The sequence below is a fragment of the Bombina bombina genome, chromosome 6 (assembly GCF_027579735.1).
Source record: "Bombina bombina isolate aBomBom1 chromosome 6, aBomBom1.pri, whole genome shotgun sequence".
NCBI classification, from domain to species: domain Eukaryota; kingdom Metazoa; phylum Chordata; class Amphibia; order Anura; family Bombinatoridae; genus Bombina; species Bombina bombina.
Genome location: NC_069504.1, coordinates 961,238,464 through 961,261,407, shown reverse-complemented (window position 1 = coordinate 961,261,407; position 22,944 = coordinate 961,238,464). Strand labels below are relative to the sequence as shown.

The 22,944-nt window shown below is 35.9% G+C and overlaps 1 protein-coding gene across 2 annotated transcripts in view; it reads left to right on the top strand.

Annotated features, from left to right (window-relative positions):
* ARAP3 (ArfGAP with RhoGAP domain, ankyrin repeat and PH domain 3) overlaps nt 1-22,944 on the top strand; it is a 288,603-nt gene that overhangs the window by 8,362 nt on the left and 257,297 nt on the right. The gene's annotated exons all lie outside the window — the stretch shown is intronic.

The window sequence follows — 22,944 nt, the reverse complement described above, 5'->3', positions numbered from 1 at the left end:
TTTTAAAAAAGGTTTCAAGTACTGGACCTCTAGTGTGTATAGGGTAGAATTCAGAGGGTTTCTTAAAAGTACCGTAGAAATTAGTGTTGTCTGATTGGGTCTTAGAATCGCCCTCTCTCATTAATTGCTCCAGTGTAAGGGTATCACATACCTCACTGAATGTCTGTATATATCGTGTATTTTTCATTTGTGATGATAATGTTACTCGTGGGTTATCTATCTCAGCTGCAGATAGATTACTTGCTCCACAATAAAATTTCTTTAGAGTCATGTTTCTTATCAATTTATTAACATCTAATAACGTTTTAAAAACGTCAAAGTTGCTTGCAGGAGAAAAATTCAAACCCAAACTTAATACAGACAATTGAGCTGGTGTAAGCGTGTGCTTAGATAAATTGACAACATTATCTACTACTTGTATTTGTTTTTGTTTTGCCCCCTGTTTCCTCTGTTGCCTCGATTGCCCCTCAGCTGATAATGTTTCTGTCCCTGTTGTGCTCCTAACCCTATTCCTGTTTTCTGGGTTGAAAGACAAAAAACCTGAGCCAAATTAACCTGGTCTTCATGAGAGGCATTTGTACCCTGTATCTGTGCACTCACCGTATCAGTAACATAAGTATATTTAGAATTTGTAGAAATAGAACCTGGGTTAGAATCTTTAGGTCTAACCACTTGTCCCTGGGATATGTCTTGTACATTGGCTTGTGTGTGCAAAAATGAGGTTGCAGGTTTAAGGATGCCCCTATGGGGTTCCTCACCCCCTGAAGGCTCATTATCTTCTCCTGACTCAAATTCACTATCGGAATAAGTTACTCTCTTCTGATTGGACTTAATTTTTGGTTGATCATTATGTGTGTTTTTATTATCAGATGTCTGGTTCTGACGTCTGTTTCTAGATCTACTTCTACCACGTCTAGAGTTGCCTCTATCAGAACGTTTCCAAATGTACACACTATTATTGGTGTAGTCTAATTGGTCTCTAATAAACTTAGTATGCTTAATCTCTAAGACACTCTGTTTCACTTCAGCCACACCACTTTTCAATATTTCATCAAACCTAGAGAAATTAGTGTCAGCAAGCCTATTGTTCATTTCAGCTTGCAAGAGACCTATTTCTTCTCTGACCCCATTTAGCAAATGCAATTTGTAAGTATTTAACAATAACATCAAACGAATAGAGCAATCAGACAATATTTCGTTCCAAGAATTGATAAAATCTATATCAGAAACATCAAAGGTGGGGAATTTGTTAATGCGTAACCCACGGGGAATTATTTTAAGCTTAACATAAGTATCCAAAGTCCAAATGTCCCATTGCAATTTGTGTTCTTTAATGAGCAATTTTTCCATCTCTTCAAAAAGACCTGAGAGTGAATAATTAACTTTATCTGTTGAGAAAACTCTAGTGATATCTGTATCAATTGCATACACGTACCATGTGACAGCCATCAGCCATTCACAAATGCATACACACTTATTCTTGCACATGCTCAGTAGGAGCTGGTGACTCAAAACGTTTAAATATAAAAAGAATGTGCACAATTTGTTAATGGAAGTAAACTGGAAAGTTGTTTAAAATGGCATGCTCTATCTGAACAATGAAAGTTTAATTTTGATTGAGTGTCCCTTTAAGGCCAGGTATGTTTGTCCTTGCACAGTCTCTACTGCGCATGACTGCATCTGACAAACATACCTGGCCTTTTATTATATAGGATAAATATATATTTATATATTAAATTAACTTTTTCATCAACACGAGAGAATACAGAAATTAAAGGGACACTGTACATTAGATTTTTCTTTCCATAAACGTTTTGTAGATGATCCATTTATATAGCCCATTTGGGATAGTATTTATATCAATGTGTAGTTTTACTTATTTTTTAATAACATTGTACTGATTTTGAGACTCCTAACAAACCCACAAACTATCAGATGTATACTCAAGTCTACAGAGTCAGACTACTGTTTGTGTAATGGGTTTTTTCATATGCAGGGGAGGGTGGAGTGTCTGCTCTTACTGCTTTCTCAGCCCCTTTTAGTGGGTGTCCTAGCCTAACCTTATCAACAGGGCTAAACTGACAGCTTTGAGGAACATTTATAAAAGGATTTATACTTGATTTTTAGATCAGTATCTGTGCATATTCTGCTTTATTGTAGTGTCTATTACATTCAGTTATATGACAATTGGTGTATACTGTCCGTTTCAAGGAACAGTATACTGTACTTCTATTTAAAATGATGGTAAATTTAACATTATCTTAACTTACTATTAAATCCTAAGCGAGTTTGTCAATCAATCTTCCTTTGAACATTTACATTATGTTATTGTAAAATAAAGGTTATTATTTCCCAATTTTTATTTTGCCCTCTCTCTCTTGCCTTTCTTTTTTTGTAGTGTAGTGACATATTGAGTGGTCCAACACGCACTCTATATTTAATTGGCAACGTGCTTCTTTGCGCATGCACAGTTAGTCGATTTGCGCATTCTACTCACATTGTAAACATTGTACTCACTTAGAGTAATGTGCTGGACAAACACATTTGCACATAAGCAATATAGCAATACAAGCAAACAGTGAATCAGAGCAAGAGTTCCAATTCACTGTTTACTGCTACATTATTAGAGCCTCCCTTAGTGAAGAAACTGCACATACAAAGGGTCTCTGCTTGTAGAACCTACCGGCACAATATTGTGCATGCATGGAACAGTTTAGAAAGCCAACACATATCATTAACAGATTTGTTATTTGAAGGATCCGGTTCCGGTGGGAGGAGCTAACGCCGCACAAGGAGAGCTGTGTGCTGGCGTTGAGAGCTCGAGACGACCTGAAACCCTGCTTTCCAGCCCGTTGTTGTAGGCTGCTTGCCTGCCTAGGGCTTCCTGCACCCGGAGTATAGGTGCACAGCACGGATTGCCGGAACAAGCTGTGAGGCTCAGTTGCTGGAGCCAGACACGCAGCACTGCTGCTTTCTATTGTTGGCCACTTGCTGGGAGGTCCGCTGCCGGCAACGGATCAAGACGCTGTCTGTAAAGCCGCCTTTTTGATCTAGAGTTGCAGGGCGGGGAGCTGACAAGCCCAGTGGCCCGGTATTCGGATTAAGCGGAAGAATCAGCCTCCATGATTGCCTGGTAGCAGGAGACTGAGCACCTGTATGAAATTCCAGCAACCACCCGGTAAAGATTCCTGGGAAACCACAGAGGGGACACCTGGAAAAAGTTTCTGCAGTGGTGTGTCATCCGATTTCTCTATCTTTCCTGGTGCTACCTGACTGGCAGATTGTAAGTAGAAACCCAGGTCCCTATAAATTGAGACTGTTGCTGAGAGGGAGAAGTAAGCTGAAATAAAGAGTGGAAGTAAAGGGAAAATAAAAGCCCTCAATATATATAGAGACGCTTTGCTGTACAAACCCCTAACCAAAAAAAATCCTTACTATAATTCAAAGTAAGGGAAGGGGAAAGGCAACGTTAAGAAAAGAGAAAAAAACTCTAGAGAGAATCATCTTTAAAATGAGTTTCCTGTTGCGGTACACTGATTCTCTACCTAGCTCAGGCCTACAGTATTATTTGGGCCACTGGAAACTAAGCCGGTAGCTATACATTTTCACCCCTCTTGTCTATATTTGGCCGGAGTCTGGTAACAAGAGACATTTTCACCTTTGGAGCCCCCAGAGGGGTATATGTGTCTAGAATATTTCAACTAGGCTCTCCTCTTTCTTGGTTCACAGCTTAGAGGAGAAAAGGAAAGAAAAAGGAAAGGAGGAGAGAAAAGAAGGAAAAGAGGCAAAGGAAGGGAGGGGGCAAAGAAGAAAAAGGGGGCGCTTATTTTGTTCCTATAAATTTAAAGGACTATTTTGCTGCAACATTTTTCTGAGACTATAAGTGTTGAACTTTTTAAGATCATGTTTTTCTTTAAACAACTCTCAGAAATGTAAATACTAATCATTGTAATTGCATGCCTAACAATTTGTGGACACATTCCTCTAAAGCATTGATATAGTAAAGTCTGATATGGTCCTAGGGAGGACATGTAACTGGGTTGCAGAAAGTTGTTAACAGTTTGTCTATGTAAATTTTGCATACTGACTCACACACTACAACACCATTATTAGCTTTTTTACAATACTCAGCTGTAATAAATCAGCAAATAATCCAGAAACCATTCCCCTTGGTCCTAGATCTAAGTGGGGGCTGTTTGATTCGCCCTCAGTAGCACTTTTTATTATATCTCTGAGAGTATACTGTTAGATTATAACAGATAAAAGCAAAGGAGCTGACTGAGGGCTCTGGCCCTATGATTGGGTTCTTTAAATTTTGCACACTAGCATAACTGAGTTACACTGTTTTGCTGACATGTTTGGTTAGGAAAATTCATGTTTCACTTTTTCCTTCTTATATTATTAAGGTCACTTTCACAATTGTAATTTACATGAAAAGGCGGAGATAAATCGCCTTTATTGCACTAACTATACTTGTCACTGTATTATTGGAACCTTTTTCTTTTTTTCTTTTTTGGTTCCCCTCTGTCACTTTTTTTTTTTTTTTTTTTTCTCTCTCTCTCACATACACTTGCACTGAAAGCACATGGACAAATATATCTCTAATATCAAAACAAACTCTCCAAGCATGCCTCCTAAACAGAAAGATAAGAAAGTACGCACTTCTGACGTGCACACAGATACTGCTAGTGAGTCAATACTGAATAAATTTGATACCCAACCATTAGTAACCCAGATGTCGGACCTTTTTTTGCCGCAATTTGAGTTGTTAAAAACTCAAATGACAAACATAATGTCAGAACTTAAGCAATTTTCCAATCGACTCATAGAGGTAGAAAATAGGGTATCGGCAAGTGAGGATATAATATATAAGCAAGAACAAGATATAGAGGAGAATACTAAAACGTTGAAAATGCTGCAAGCATAAATATATGAACTAGAAGATCGCTCGCGGCGAAATAATCTTAAAATAATTGGTCTCCCCGACAACGGGGATTATTTAGATTTTATTCATTTCGCTAGTACTATGCTCCCCCTGGCTGTTGGAATTGCACAAAAAGATTTACCAATGCCAGTAGAAAGGGCACACAGACTGGGCCAAATTAGGGATTCCACTAGAGATAAGAATTATAACAGACCGGTGATGGTCAAATATCTTAACTATCAGGACAAGATGAATATCTTAAAATTTTACAGAAAAATGGATAATTTATATATTGGTCAAAGTAAAGTACTAATATTTCAAGATTACTCTAGTGAGACGGCTTTCAAAAGAAAAGAGCTAGCCCCATATTGCACCAAATTGATTAACGCTGGCCTTAAGGCCAGATTAGTTTATCCGGCAAAAATTGTAATTGAGGAACAAGATGGTAAATGTATTCTGAATAATACGCTAGAAGCTAAGGAATTTTGTAAAAATAAAAAAGTAGTTTGACAGTATTCTAGGTATTGAATTACCAAATCACAATACATACATGAGTAGCATGACCTCTTTTCCCTTTTTTCGCAAAGTTTTTATTAATTTGTTGAGGCTAAAAATACTGAACTTTTTGTGTAAAGTTCATATCAGTAGCTGGTCCACAGTTCAGAGGGCCTGCGGGCTGCTGTGTGTTTTTTGTGTTTTTAGTATTATTATTATTTTCTGTTTTAACATCCTCCCCTTTTTTTTTTTTTTTTTCTCTCTTCCCTTCTCCCCCCCCCTCCCTCCTTCTTCTCCTCTATTACCTATCTCCTCCAGTACTCCAATGGTGATTAGATATGCTTTAGTAGTTTTTCACTTGAATATATAATATAATGGTAGATAAACTTAAATTCCTCTCTTGGAACATTGGTGGAGTAACAACTCCTAGCAAAAGGAAAATAATTATTAGGCAACTTGCTAGACATAAACCAGATGTCGTCTGGTTGCAGGAGACGCATCTAAAGAAAGTAGAGATGGAGAAATTTAGGTGTAAATGGATAGGAGAGGTTATTGCTTCAGATTGCCACAGGAGGAGGAGGGGCGTAGCTTTCCTTATCAATAAAAATTTACAATACAATATCCAGAACATTCAAATCGATCCACAGGACAGGTGGATAATTTTACATATAGAGATTGCTGGAGTTTTATATGTACTAGCCAATATTTATGGGCCTAATAATGTAGATCAGGTCTTCTGGGACAAAGTTACTATTAAACTATCTGCGGACTTAGACCAGAAGATCATAGTGGCAGGCGACTTTAACCTAACGGCTATGCCTGCTTTGGATAGATTCTCTCCTAAACAGTCTACCCCTTCGCCCCAAAAAAATCGTATATTTCGTCAGATCTGTAAAAATCTTAAGCTCCATGACATTTGGCGTATCCAACATCCCGATACTAAATCATATACGTGTGAGTCTAAATCTCACAGATCCTTCTCTCGGATAGATTTTTTTCTAATTTCCAGCTCTCTCCTTAAAATTAGAACTAAGGCTCAGATAAATGAGATTGTGATCACAGACCACGCTATAATTTCTCTGGAAATTGAACTTCGCTCCCCCTTGGCAGGAGTAACAAATAATTTCTACTTTCCGAAACAACTAATAAATAATACGCCATTTCAGCACTGGCTCCGACATAAATGGCAAGAATACAGTTCTGATAACTGTCTTTATTTAGACAAACCCGAAATTTTCTGGGAAGCCGCAAAGGCTTTTTTTAGAGGGCAGATTAAAGCCTATATGATTATAGCTAAAAAGAAGTATAAAGCACGCGAATTGCAACTAGCAAACACTGTTACGAACACTTATAGAAAATATGTGAATACTCCGCTAAAAAAACTATGGGATAAATATAATTTAGCTAGACAAGACAGGGATCTTTTTTTAAAATCCAAATTGTCCTATGAAGAAATGCGAATGAATGCCCTTTTCACCGGTCACTATGGTAAATCTACCAAATATCTTGCCAGGCTTGACAAAGTTAGAAAGAAGAATAATACGATCGAGCAGATTGTAGTTGGAGATAAGAACTATACTTCATTAGAAGATATCAAGAGTGTTTTTTTTTATTTCTATCAAAAAATCTATGCAGGGAAAACTATAGATGCAGAGGATAACGTGAGGTTCTGGAATAATATCAATTGTCCAGTAATCTCCTCTGAGGAGAATGAAATAGTAAACCTCCCTATAACAATAATCGAAGTCATTAAAGCTATAGAAGAATCCAAACTTGGTAAGGCTCCAGGTCCAGACCAGCTACCTGTTGAGTTCTACAGACTGCTCAAGCTTGAGATAGCCCCTATCTTGACCATGTTGTTCAATGAGTATTTCATTAAAAAAAAGGCCATGTCTAGATTCTTCTCAGCGTCAGTCATCACTTTGCTACTTAAAAAAAATAAAGAGCCAACAGATCCGGGATCATATAGACCGATTTCTCTACTAAACGTAGATTATAAATTACTTACTAATATCATTGCGAACAGACTTAAAAACGTTTTACAGGGAATTATTCACACAGACCAATCAGGTTTTATGACAGGTAGATCCCCTACAAAAAATATCCGTAGAACATATATGATTCTTGAATACTTCTGGAACAAACTGCATAGGGACAAAGCAACCTGTAAACAGGACTTTGCTTTGGTGATGATTGACGCTGAGAAGGCCTTTGACTCTATTATATGGCAACATCTTTATAATTCTTTGTCTAACTTTGGCTTTTCCGGGAATATAATACACTTTGTCAAATCTATATATAATTTTCCTATTTCGTCCATTTTGATTAACGGTAGTCAAACGCCGTATTTCAAATTAGAAAAAGGGACACGACAGGGATGTCCTCTCTCTCCCCTCCTGTTTAACATTTCCATAGAACCCCTGGCAATTTATCTTAGACAGGAACTGTCTGGAATAAAGTTTGGATTGCAATCCTGTGTTCTTTCACTATATGCCGATGACCTGTTACTGTATTTTAAAAATACTAAAAGAAGCATACCTAAAGCACTAAAAATTTTAGAACAGTTTAGTCTAATTTCCGGTTACAAAGTGAATGCTCTCAAATCAGAGATATTATGGATTCACAAACACCAGGAGAGCTTTACGCAGCATAACTTCAGAGAAGTAGAAAGTTTTAGATATTTAGGGATACAATTGCATAAAGACCCTAAGCTATGGTATAAACTCAACTATACTGTATTTTTTTCTAATATTACGTCTAAATTTCATCGCTGGAGTCTCTTTCCACTCTCAGCAACCGCTAAGATTATGCTCATTAAATCTATACTCTTTCCCCAATTACTATATATTATGAATAATTTGCCGTTATTTATTCCGGACAAGGACATTAAGTTATTCAATCGAGCCTGTGCGAATCTTATCTGGAATAAAGGTAGACATATGCTCTCTATTAGAAAGTTTTGCCAAGCTAAGGAGTTTGGAGGTCTAGCGCTTCCGGATATTAAGTCATACAATATAGCTATTCTCGCACGGTTTGGAGTAGATTGGTTACTTTCTTCTGATTATCTGACAAACAGTAAATCAGAGGAAAATCTTATAAAGCCCTTCTCCATTATAGCGGCTCTACACTGTCCTCATAAGCGACTTCCTGGAGAAATTAAAATATTGACTAGTATATATAATGTTGTTAAAGCCTGGCAACAATTCTGTTTTCGATTTAAGATTAACTTTCATTTATCCACCTTTCTCCCAATTAGAGGTAACCCGGAATTCCAGCCGGGACTTCAAAATGCAATATTCAGTGGGTGGGCCAGCAAGGGTTTAACCCTGATAGCACAGCTACTAGATGATGGCCTTGGGGTGCGCACCTTCGAGAGTATAGCCACGCAGTATAATCTCTCGAACAAATCCTTTTATGCCTATCTCCAGATACGGCACTTTATACAGGAAAAGTTACAATTGGGGCCCTGGCATGGGAAATATGATAGAGTTGGCGACTATATTAATCTATACAGGCAGGGGAATCATTCAATCTCGCTACTCTATAAAATCTTGCTTGCAAAACAGGGCCAGTTAATTTTGGATCTATGTCTAGTATACTGGACCAAATACTTTGATGGGATGGATGTTGAAACAATTAGTAGAAGTATTAAGTGGGTGAACAAGGCTCTCCTTCCCTCCTCCTGGAAAGAATCTCACTTAAAACTTCTTAATAATGCGTATATTTCACCAAAAAGGCTTATACGCTGGTCTTCAGAAACACAAGGCCAGTGCTATAAATGCCATTTTCCTGCAGCAGATCTACTCCACTGTTTTTGGTTTTGTCCGAAAATAAATCAACTATGGTGTAAGGTAAATCACTGGTTAAATAAAAATACAAAGGAGAATCTAGTGCTTGACCCAAAGTTCATAGTATTCTTAGTATCGGATGTAGCATCTCATAATTTAGCGAACACTATTATCCTTATAGTTCGGAACTTAATTCTGAAGAACTGGAAAAATAATAAACCTCCTCTTTTTAGTATATTTTTAAATGCGGTTAAAACACAGATTATGTTTGAGCAATACAATATATGTAGTACATGTGATAAACAAATACAAAGTTTCTTTAACAAATGGCTGAAAATCATAAAGTCATATCCTCTCTCCACACAATATATACTCACTAAATAATTCCATAAGTCTACATATTTCGAAGGCTTAATTTTACATGATATCTTTCCAGTAGCATGGTATTAATAAGGGGAAGGAGTGGAGGGAGATGGTGGAGTGGAGGAGACATTTTTACTTTCCCCTTCTTTCCTGTTCCCCTTTTTTTTTTTTTTTTTTTTTTTATTAGGATTTTGATAGAGAAATGATGTTAGTAATATTTCTTTTCTTTCTTTTTCTTTTTTTCTCTTTTCTTCTCTTCTTCTTTTCGACCTCAAAGTAAGAGGCTTATAATTATGTTTAGTATTAGGGGTTAGTCCAGTATTGAAAATGTTAAAATAAGAGAGATTGGGTATCAATCAAGTGAGAAAAGATCCGAGGTCTGAGCGGGTCAAGCATAGGCCGTAATTAACTGTACTAGTATGGAATTCACTGATTGACAACTTAATACCTGCTGTGAAGATATTCTGTATCATTATATTTAATTTTGAATTATATGCATGTATCTGTTAATATGTTGTAAACCTGAACTCTCTGTAATAAAAATATATTTAAAAAAAAAGAAAGCCAACACATAAAAAACAGCTAGCCATATTTCTAAGCTGATGATTGGGTGACAGTGAGAAGCATCACCAGAAAGAAACCTACAAGGGGGAGAGGACTTGTATGTAAAACATTTTTACAACAAAATACTTTTTTAAGCCTCTTTATAAAATTTATTTTTTTTATGGATTAACATTTGAAATGTCACTCTATCATCTTATATCAGCTTATACTACGCTAAATGATCGTTTTTACCTCCTTGAGTGTATTAAAGGGATACTAAACACTAAATACATTTCATGCACCTCTCTCTAAACATGGGTTCTGCCAATATGGAACCTAGGTTACACTGCAGTTATCAGAAGAAGAATTACTGCACATGTGCAAACTGGAATGTAGTGAGAGATAGATTTCTACATGACAGCACCTATGACAAGGGAGGAGGGGAATAACCTCAAAACTATGCTTATAAAATGTATTTAATAATATTGACACGTGTCAAAGTTAGGAGATGTCAGGTGTTAGAAAAAAAAGGGCTAAAAGTGCTTTTACATAGAGATACATTAGAACAACTTTATTAACATATATATTTCTTTAAATATATACTGTACGGATATGAATGTATACATATATATTTATGCATTTATATGTGTATATATGTATATTCATACATATATATACACATATAAGCACAAATATATATGTATAGATTGTATACATATATACTGCTCTGTTGTTGAGATCAGGGTTACACAAGCTGTGGCTGTGAGGCTGTCGGAATGAAAACAAGGCTCCATTCAAGTCTATGGGGGAAAAAATAATCCTTTATCATGCATGTAGCATGCACAGGAATAACAAATTTGAGCAGAGATTACGGGTTCACGGAAGCTTAAATATGTGCTCAACTCGTAATCTAGACCTTAGGGGTCGATTTATCATATGCACCCCTGTCCGCCGCAGCTCGCCTCTGGCAGGCTGAATTCCTGCTGCTGGAATTTAGCATTGCACAAGAACTCAATTTTGCGTTCTTGTTCAACGCCGCCACCTGCCTGCACACAGCCAATCAGATGCGGGCAGGAGCTGTCAATCTACCCGGTCGGACGAGACCAGGTAGATTGAAATTTTCCAGCTTAGAGGTGGCGAAAGGTTAGAGAAGCAGCGGTCTGATGATCGCTGAGAACCTGCAGTCATAAGGGGTTGAAAGTCTTGCAAAGCCTTTGATAAATCGACCCCTCTGTCTTTAATTTTAATTTTTCATTGTTCTCTGTAAGGGCTTGTTAATCCAAATATCTCTGCTCTGGAGAGATTCTCTAAGCAGTCTTGTCAGTACTGAAAGATCCCTCAAAAATTGTTTGAACGGCAAATTGTAGTTTGAGAGCAGTTTATCTAGCTATACAGAGCTATGGGTGTGAAGGAGAGATACATAAGTTACAATATAATGCTCAGTAATAGCCCCCAAAGATTTCTCTCCATGCTGACAATTGTGTTAAATCATCGGAACCTAAGTATTAGTCTTTGAGCAAACAGTGATAAAAAAGATAAGGGTGGCTTTGTGTAAAAAATTAAATTAGATAATAAAGTATGCTCTCCCTAAAAGCTCAGCCCATTTTATTGGGTTGTTGTTTAAAATAGCATAAATAAACATAAACATAAAGGAACAATTTATTTTAAACTGTTCTGGTGTATCAAGTTACTAGAAACAGAAAAAGGGGAAAACAAATTTACAGTATACTGTTCCGTTAATTGTTGCATACACACCATACGTGTACAAGAGCCTAAAGACAAATATTTGCATAGTGTGTATGAACTGAAATCAGTGCCATTCCCAGCATAACATTTACGTGGGAGATTTATTAAAGTAAAGTAAGTATACAGGAAAGAATACGTTATTTCAAGGAATAATGGCAAAAATCAAGAAAACACTTTATAACCAATTAAAAAACTGTTTCTGTTTTATCTCTTTCCTGTGTCAGTATTTTTTGTTTGTTTTTTTTGTTTCCTTTACAATTTGTTTGACTTACTTTCCTTTATGATTGAATTACAGGTGGAAATTAAATGTGGCTGCCATCAATTCAAATCACAAAGGTCCACAATTGAATTGTTTTAATCTTAATTAGATGGGAAGTTTCAAAGATAAAAGGCAAAAAGCTTTCATGAGGTTGTAAAATGTAAAATTCCACACATATGTTTAAATTAGACATTTGTAGTCTTTTTAGTGTTCATAAAAGACCATTGTAATGAAGGGTCTTCTACTGTGAATAAATATATGGAATATTTTGTTATTCTTTCAGTGTTTGCCTTAAAAAAAAGAAGGAAAAAAAGTTAAAGGTCAAGACAGAGATTTTATGTTAGGGAGGTCAACAACATAAACGTTTTATTTCTCATATTTAGAGCCTAAATGTTAAATAACATTTGTTCTGGAACACCCTTGAGGAATTTTTGAAAATCATTTAAAACCCCTAGTTTATTTTATATGTATATGACTCTTAAAGATATGCACGGCAGGTTGTCCCCATTTGAATGGACATGTTCTTTAGAACAATGGATAGTCATTTTAATGATCAAATCCATCTATTTCAAAATAAGAAACAAAACTAAAGGAGCTATTACCAACTCATGTCATACTCTGCAGCTTGTCATTGAAAATGCATTAAAATTTTATAGAACAGTGTCCCTGTAATGCCCCTTTAACTCATAAAGGGCCAGATTACAAGTAACGCGATATTTAACACTACCGCTTGTTCATTAACTCTGTTAGAAATAAGCTTTTTGTGTGCATCAGGTAGCGCTCGTATTTTAAGTTGAAAGTAAATAACCTTGCATTATAACCTGATGCGCGCAAAAAGCTGAAGTTAGAAATCATGCACGCGTTAACGTATTCCCCCATAGAAGTCAATGAAGCAAAAAAAGTGGGAAAAAACTTAACACCCTACTTACATGCGAACCCGACTGCATATTCTTGCTAACCTGAATATTTCACATTCCAATGTTCTTCACATAGAAAAATATGTTCTATTTATTCATAAATACACATTTCTATATACAGTATATATATGATGGGTTTTTTTGTACAATATATCTCTATACCTATATATATATATATATATATATATATATATATATATATATATATATATACATGATTATATATAGGTAGATATATATACAGAAATATAAAGTAATAACTATTTAGAAACACTTATAACCTATTCTTTATGTGTTTATATGTGTATATATGTCTGTAAATACATAAATACACATATAAATAAATATGTATTTGAGCCCTTTGCAGTTAAGTAGATGAAAACATGTTAAAGCATATTTATGCAATATTTATATTTAATACAGTGTTATACTGTGTATTTACTTCACTTTTTTGTGCAATATCTTTTTGTAATAATTATTAGATAGTGTTATTATGATTATAACTGTACTTTGTAATGTATCTTTGTAATGTATCTTTTATGTGAGGAAATGCTATCCTGAAGCGCGTTAACTTCAATTGCGCTCAAGCGATCACATTTACTTTCAACTTGTAATACGAATCCTACATCCAACAGCCATGATAAACCACTTTTCGCTTGTGTGTAACTGTTAGCTCACCACTCATAATCTGGCACAAAATGTCATAAAATGTCAGTATTCACACATCAATCAATTTTGTGACGGTTTTTTTAAACAAATTTATTTGAACAATATTGAATTACGCACATATAAGTATGTTATGTTTTTATATTTAATAGTTATAGTGTCACTTTAATTCTTAAATGTATAAAAATAACTGTTCCCAGCCTGGAAAGCCATCAAATTTGTTAGATATTAATTCCACAACAAGGGAGGGGTTTCACTCTGCCTTCGCATTAACAAAGTATTCCATTCAATGATGTCAACGTTACATAGTTTAAATTTAACTACAAATGTATCCAAAATCTGTGAAGCAGTGCAGCAAGAACTGATTTGTTCCTATCAATTTAAAAAGCATGCATTTTCAGTTTAACACAGAATGCATTATCTTTACCTTAAAGGGGCAGTAAACACCTTATAATTAAAATATATTTTTGTTGTATTACTGTAGAAAAAACAGCCAAGTCTTAACATTTTTAAACAAAATCAACATCATTTTAGCTGCAAATGTTTTCAATAACAAACACCACTACTTTATTTGAAGGTGCCTATTCTGGCTTGAGTCTGCAGACAACAAGGTTAGCAACAGTCATATTGTTAGTATAAAGTACATTATTTTGCATTTCTTATCAGTTAAAGCCAATTTAGGGAAATATATGTAGCAGTGTTAGCCATGAGAAGTCTACAGTGTGCATTTCAAGCTCCTTTGTTTATTTTGCCCCCCTTTTCATGTAATTTAATTTCTAACACTCAGTACGGGAAATGCACACTAAAAACTTCTCAAGGCTAACGTTTTTACATATATTTCCCAAATCGGTGAAGTAATAACTGCAAACAGTACATTTTATCAATTTAATGACCATGGTTAACCTTGTTGTTTGTAGACTCGAGCCTAGATTGAGCCTCCAAATAAGGAAATCGTGGGTGTAGTTTGGCTATTGAGAAACCATATGTTAATTTTTTTAAAAATGTTTAGACAAAGTGCCCAATTGGCTAAATCCTACAAGATCAGACCTAGTTTTTCTTGCCAACTGTCGCAGAGACTGCCCTAGTGGAATTTTCATAAAAAAAGGGGCAGTCCCTGTGAGTAGCGAGATGTCTCCTATTGAAAGTTATGGAGCTTGCTGGAAATGGACACTTTGCTCTGTAGAGTGAGCCGGGGGTGCACTTTAAAAAGCAAATCCTGCAGCCAATTTCTGCATATAGCATCTTACAGTCGCCTATATTGTCGTATGTATGTATTTTTTTATTAGGGTTCTAAGTATTTTGAGTGTTTTCAGAAAAGCTTGCAACCTTTTAATTTTAATTGTGAGATCTGTAGTGTGAAAATCTTTACAGAATTACACTTGGATTATAGCGACAATTTCATATACGCCCATGGAACGCCCACTTGTTTACTGCTTTTTTATGAAAAAAACATTAATTACACTTTGAATTTTGAATTTATAAGTACAAATTTCTGTGTGATTTTGCACATCCAGTGCAATTGTTATTTTAATACAATTTATTTCTGTGCAATTTACATAAATAAATACATTTTATGTTTTTCCTACGTATTTTCGTGTGAATGGTTCAATTATTTATTTTGTAAGAGTTTTTGTGCACTTTTGTAATATATGTAATCGCCTCCCCATACGAACATGCAGTATATGCTCCTTACAGGGACACCCTGGTTTCAGGGTAAAAAGTGGCTTTAGATTATTCCCCCATGGAAATAAACGTACTGGCGAGAATGCTTTAATAATCTTACCAGCACAGAGACCTTTAGATCATTGGGCCCTAAGTGTGGTTTATTCGACACAAAAGGTATGAGAGGCACTATATTGGCACTATTGTCTACTCTGTACCACTGCAGTTTTTCATAAACAATGTTGTGAGCTCACTGAAAGCCCCTTTTCTGGACTTTCCTTTCTATTTTGTACATAGTCATACATTATATGTGTATATATATAGTGCGACAAATGCTTCAAACAAACAAATAAAGGAACTTTCAGCATGAAGAATTTTATACTTCATACCTGAAAATCCTCTTTATTTGTTCCACTGGTAAATAACTTTAAGAAAATGTGCTCAGTCTAAGGTAATTATTACTTTAAAATAGTCGTATTAATTTTTATTGGGATTTATATTTGGCTCATAACAATGAACAAGTCTAAGCAAATTCCGTTATTTCATGAAAATAAAGTTTACAGTTCATGAATGTTTGAACCCTGACTGAATCTTTATAACTTTAAGGTTCTTAAACACAATCAGACAGGAGGGGATGACTCTATGGGGCCGATTCCCCAAGCAGTCAATCGGCCTCAATGCATCTGTTCCGCGCAAGCCTTCAGGCTTGCGGGAAACAGGGGTTAAGAAGCAAAGGTCTTAATATCGCTGCTCCTTAATTCGTCCATTACCTCTGAGGTGGTGGACAGCAATCAGCCCGATCGGATACAATCCGGTTGATTTACACCCCCTGCTAGCGGCCAACTGGTCGCAAATCTTAAGAGGTCAGCATTGTACAAGCATTTCTTGTGAAATGCTTGTGCAATGATAAATGCCGACAGCATTTTGCTGTCTGCATTTAACGATGTGCGGTGGACATGATCACTACAGCGGATCATGTCCATCCGCACATTGATAATTCGGCCCCCATGTTTGCTGGTAGGAGGCTGTTTTTAAAGGACCACTCAATGCAGTAGAATTACATAATCAATGAGTACACAATAAAAAGACAATGATTCAACACATACTATGTGTCATGTGACAGGCATAAGCCAATCACAGATTAGTATAAGTATACCCTGTGATCTTGTGCACATGCTCAGTAGGATCATGTGCCCTAGAAAGTGTGAATATAATAAGATTGTGCAAAAATTGATAATGGAAGTAAATTAGAAAATGTTTTAAAACTGCATGCTCTCTCTGAATGATAAAAGTTTATTTTGACTTGAGTATCCCTTTAAGCATGCAGGTGTGTGTCTCTTGTGGAGTGATCAGAGAACATTTAATAATGTGCATTAAATTAGAGCTCCACTTGTAAACTAGCCCAATACGGGCAGAGATCACGCTCTCTGTTCCACTTTCTTCTTAGAGGTTAATTTGTGCTGCTGTCTCTTCTATAGCTTTTCAATAGCCAATAATGCAAAAACAGTTGTTTTAAATGATAAAATAAAGGTAAACTTCAGTATGTAAAAGGATCATTGGGGACTTTTTAAATTGTAGAAAATGTTTACAATACAATGTCCCTTTAATTTAGAACTAGCCATCTTCAGTATAAAATTCTGATAAACTTTGCAAAATAAACATAGTGAAAAAAAGACCATTATAGCCTTTCAGCTCAGAAACTGAAACCATTGTAATTTTTAGATCCAAGGCAAGCACTGATTGGTTCATACACACTGTACTTTGTTGCCCTGCATGTTGCATAACACTAAACTAAACTTTATTGTAAAAGTGAAACTGTGTATAAAAATAATATAAAACTAAAGAGTATTGCTAACAGAACAATTGTAAACTAGGCTAGCTATGTTAAATGAAATGTTGGGTATACCTTTTAATATATAGTGTATACTTTAATTATTTATTTATTTTTCCAGTAATACAATTTGGGAAATGGTGGGTTTTGCAGTTTGTGCATACTTTAGATTTCACAAGCCTAAGCCTGATATTCTACGTATTGATTGTTTGATCCCTGTAGTAACTGATTTCTATCTATCTCTCTCTAACTGGCCTCACTGGAGGAGATAAGACAAGAGACTTTTAAAAGGGTACTGCAAAACAATATCTTGCCCGTTATTTTGCTGTGTATCATCTGACCTATAAAGATAACAGTTTATCTGTTTAACATAATTATATTTAGATAAGGCAGAAAAAAGGTTTAGTTGCTCATAATGCCATAATCATCACTTTATTTTTTACCACTAATAAACTAAATGTAAAGTTATTTTACAAATGTACTTGTAAAGGTTATTTTTACATATTTTTCTAATTTTTTTTTTTTTTGTCATTTTCTTCCAATTTCTTTATAATTTTAATTTAACTATTGCATGTACAAAAATTCTTAAATAAACACTACCATTAGATGTGCATATTAGTGACCTAAATAACATACCAAAAGATGCTACAAATAGGTTTGATTTGTATTGGATAATGAAGGTTTTGAGGGACTTTTCTAGATTTGGACGCTAGGATTTCATTTTTTAAAGGATCATAAAAACAAGGGTTTATGGTTTAGACATAACGTGCGCTTTTAAAGAGACTTTTTAATCTAATCCTATTAATAATTTAACTTTGTTTGTTTGGTGTCATTTCTAGAAAACTATACCTAGGTATGGTCATTAGCAGCAATGAACTACTTGGAGCTAGCTAGTGATTGGTGACTACACACATGCCTTCTGTTATTGGTTCAGCAGTGTCCAGCTAGGTTCATTACTGTTCTGGAGCTAACTTAAACTATGTGTTTAACCCCTTTGCAGGGGTTAAACACACATTAGAGCATTTTACCTATTTGCACTTTTATATCCCAAAAATACATTACTATGATTACGGCTTTTTAGCCAAAACGCGTAAGCTGTCATGGGGGGATGCTAGTCCCATTCATTTTTCCTTATTGTGAAGCGCCTTTGTAAAATTTTTTAGTTTGTATGTTTTAATGATCACCGCTCTGTCATTTGCCAAAAAATAAATGTTCTTATATTCTTTATCATTAATAGCTTTAATGATAATGGAGAGATGGATTAACACATCTGATTGTTAATTCACTGACAGTAATATATTTACAACAAAATGTAAAGTGAGATGCCCTTTAGTAAATGCATATGATCACCTACATCCTAGGTGGACAAGTCCAAGGGGATTCTCACCTTTCAAATGAAGGTTCACTTCTCTAGGTATAGAGCCAAAAAAGCAGTCTAATTACTGCTACAATTGAGAGCTATTTAAGGTGATCAGCTTCCCCTTAGAGGGACACAATACTTCTTTCTTTAAAACCCAGGGTTTCATGCCCCTATTAGTGCTACAGAGGCTGAAACCTCTGCTGTGTAAAAGCTCCTCTACATATCCCTAGGAGTGAGGTAGTTGCTCTGCCCTTGGGTGCTTCCGTGTTCCACGTGACTTGCTGGAGACATGTTAAGTACCACAACCGAAGAGGTCCTTTGTCATTCTCCTCCAGGTAACTCTTCATCTCCCTTCTCATTCACCAAAGAACACCATGGGAATCAAGCAAATTTTATAATAGAAGTAAATTTGAAACTTTTTTTTAAAGTAGTATGCTCTGTCTGAATAACAAAAGAAAATGTGTGGGTTTCATATTCCTTTAAAGGGGCAGGAAACCCACATTATAATATATAAAATGTACAACCACCAATCAACATATAGCACCCAGGTGTTGAGCCTACTTATTTATGCTTTTAAAGAAAGGATACCTAAATAATGAAGGAAAATAGATCATAGAAGTAAATTGGAAAGTTTTTTGAAATTGTATGCTCTAACGCCTAGATTTAGAGTTCTGCGGCCAAAGGGGTGCATTAGCTATGCTGGCTTTTTTCTGGCCGCACCTTTTAAATACCGCTGGTATTTAGAGTTCACGGAATGGCAGCGTTAGGCTCCAAAAAACGAGCATATAGCATATTTACCGCAACTTCAACTCTCGATACCAGCGGTGCTTACGGACGCGGCCAGCTTCAAAAACGTGCTCATGCACGATTCCCCCATAGAAAACAATGGGGCAGTTTGAGCTGAAAAAAAACCTAACACCTGCAAAAAAGCAGCGTTCAGCTCCTAACGCAGCCCCATTGTTTTCTATGTGGAAACACTTCCTACGTCTGCACCTAACACTCTAACATGTACCCCGAGTCTAAACACCCCTAACCTTACACTTATTAACCCCTAATCTGCCGCCCCCGCTATCGCTGACCCCTGCATATTATTTTTAACCCCTAATCTGCCGCTCCGTACACCCCCGCCACCTACATTATCCCTATGTACCCCTAATCTGCTGCCCTAACATCGCCGGCCCCTATATTATATTTATTAACCCCTAATCTGCCGCCCCCAACGTCGCCTCCACCTAACTACACTTATTAACCCCTAATCTGCTGACTGGACCTGAGCACTACTATAATAAATGTATTAACCCCTAATCCGCCTCACTCCCGCCTCAATAACCCTATAATAAATAGTATTAACCCCCAATCTGCCCTCCCTAACATTGCCGACACCTAACTTCAAGTATTAACCCCTAATCTGCCGACAGGAGCTCACCGCTACTCTAATAAATTTATTAACCCCTAAAGCTAAGTAGTGTTAGGTTTAATTGTAACTTAGGTTAGGATTTATTTTACAGGTAATTTTGTAATTATTTTAACTATTTTAGCTATTAAATAGTTCTTAACTATTTAATAGCTATTGTACCTGGTTAAAATAAATACAAAGTTACCTGTAAAATAAATATAAATCCTAAAATAGCTATAATATAATTATAATTTATATTGTAGCTATATTAGGGTTTATTTTACAGGTAAGTATTTAGCTTTAAATAGGAATAATTTATTTAATAAGAGTTAATTTATTTAGTTAGATTTAAATTATATTTAATTTAGGGGGGTGTTAGGGTTAGGGTTAGACTTAGCTTTAGGGGTTAATCCATTTATTACAGTAGCGGCGAGATTCGGTCGGCAGATTAGGGGTTAATAATTGAAGTTAGGTGTCGGCGATGTTAGGGAGGGCAGATTAGGGGTTAATACTATTTATTATAGGGTTATTGAGGCGGGAGTGAGGCAGATTAGGGGTTAATAAATTTATTATAGTAGCGGTGCGGTCCGCTCGGCAGATTAGGGGTTAATAAGTGTAGGCAGGTGGAGGCGACGTTGAGGGGGGCAGATTAGGGGTTAATAAATATAATATAGGGGTCGGCGGTGTTAGGGGCAGCAGATTAGGGGTACATAAGGATAACGTAGGTAGCGGCGCTTTGCGGTCGGCAGATTAGGGGTTAATTATTGTAGGTAGCTGGCGGCGACGTTGTGGGGGGCAGGTTAGGGGTTAATAAATATAATATAGGGGTCGGCGGTGTTAGGGGCAGCAGATTAGGGGTACATAAGTGTAACGTAGGTGGCGGTCGGCAGATTAGGGGTTAAAAAATTTTTATCGAGTGGCGGCGATGTGGGGGGACCTCGGTTTAGGGGTACATAGGTAGTTTATGGGTGTTAGTGTACTTTAGAGCACAGTAGTTAAGAGCTTTATAAACCGGTGTTAGCCCAGAAAGCTCTTAACTACTGACTTTTTTCTGCGGCTGGAGTTTTGTCATTAGAATTCTAACGCTCACTTCAGCCACGACTCTAAATACCGGCGTTAGAAAGATCCCATTGAAAAAATAGGATACGCAATTGACGTAAGGGGATCTGCGGTATGGAAAAGTCACGGCTGAAAAGTGAGCGTTAGACCCTTTAATGACTGACTCCAAATACCAGAGGGCGGTAAAAACCAGCGTTAGGAGCCTCTAACGCTGGTTTTGACGGCTACCGCCCAACTCTAAATCTAGGCCTATGTGAGTAATTAAAGAAAAAAAATGGGTTTCCTGTCCCATTAAAGTTTTCAATGCTTCAGTCATTCATTTAAACGTTCTTTTTTGTGTATGTGTGTGTTTTAGTTTATACTAAAACAGCTTTTTCCCTGACAGCCTATAGAAAACAAATTAATAATTGATAAAATGTTCTTAACTTGGAATTCAGACAACAAAGTTAAAATCTACAGACATGTCAAGAATGGTGAAAGGTTTTAGTGGCCCCTGGAGCACATGCTGTTCTAGCATATTAATTAGAATGGGTTTAAAATACAAATATAAGTGTTAAAAAATAATGAATAAAGCTTTTCATCCCCTTTTCATGTCTCCAGATGCTCAGTTTGGCACCTTCTAATTCTATATGTTGTAACCATCTGATCCCATATGCCTTTGTTCTTCTTGTAAGCAGTTTACAGGTGGATCTTCAATCTGGCTTGTGGGCTTTATAGAAAATATTATAATATTTGTGGTTGAGGAATACTGAGAACTTTTGTTATTCTTTCTCTGGGGGAGAGGGAATGGGTGTGTGGGAGATCAGGAGAGAGGAAGGAAGTCTGAATTTTAACAATAGCTGGAAACAGACATGAAATGGAAATTGGCAGCTGAAGGCTGAAGGCAGCAACACAGCTGTTAACGTGGAGGGTCAGTTTTCCATGTGGATTCCATGGAGCAGAGCCTGGCATAGCTTTATCACCAACATATTGATCTCACCTAGTAACAATATTTTGGTATGGCCTAGTGTCACTCTTTTACCAACTATTTTGTGCTTTGGTAATTGTAACCCCATTTTTCATAACATATTATTTTCAAAGTATTTTGTAGGTTATCTTCAAATTTTGTTTCAATATCTATATATGTTTCTATTCTCATTAGCAATATATATATATATATATATATATACAAACATACATGCACATGTAAACAGCAAACTCTGTGCTCTTCACTCCAAATACATTTAATGTACAGCTGTCTGTAGTGTTCAACATTTATTGTTTATTCTGTTTGTATGATACTGATACTCACATACCCCCAGTTGACTCCTTGTTGTCTGGAGGGCATTTTTCTTACGAATGATGATTTTTTATATACAAAATATATTAAAAATATATTCACCAGCTTATGTAGAAAAAGCACTCGCAGGATTTAGCAACAGGCGTGAAAACTTTATTTATGGCCAGATTATGAGTGGACCGCAAATTAATGCTTCCAAATGAGTGTTTAACTGGCTAGAAGTAAGGTTTTTGTGATTGTCGGGTTACGTTCATATTGAAAGTAAACTGTTTTTGCTCTCGTGCTAACCCAACAAGCGCAAAAAGCAAAAGTTAGAATATTGCGTGCGTATTCTAGTATTTCCCTATAGAAGTCAAAGGTGAAAAAAAAGTGGAAAAAACCTAACACCCCACTCTCGCGCAAACTTGCATATTCTCATGTGCGCTAACCCGACATGAAAATATGAATATTTCACATTCCAATGGTCTTCACATAGCAGAATATGTGTTATTTATTCATAAATACATATTTATATATATAGCTGATAGTATTTTAGTATAATATATATCTATACATATGTATATATATATACTGTATATATATATATATATATATATATATATATACACATTATTATATATAAGTATAGATGTATACAGATATATAAAATAATATCT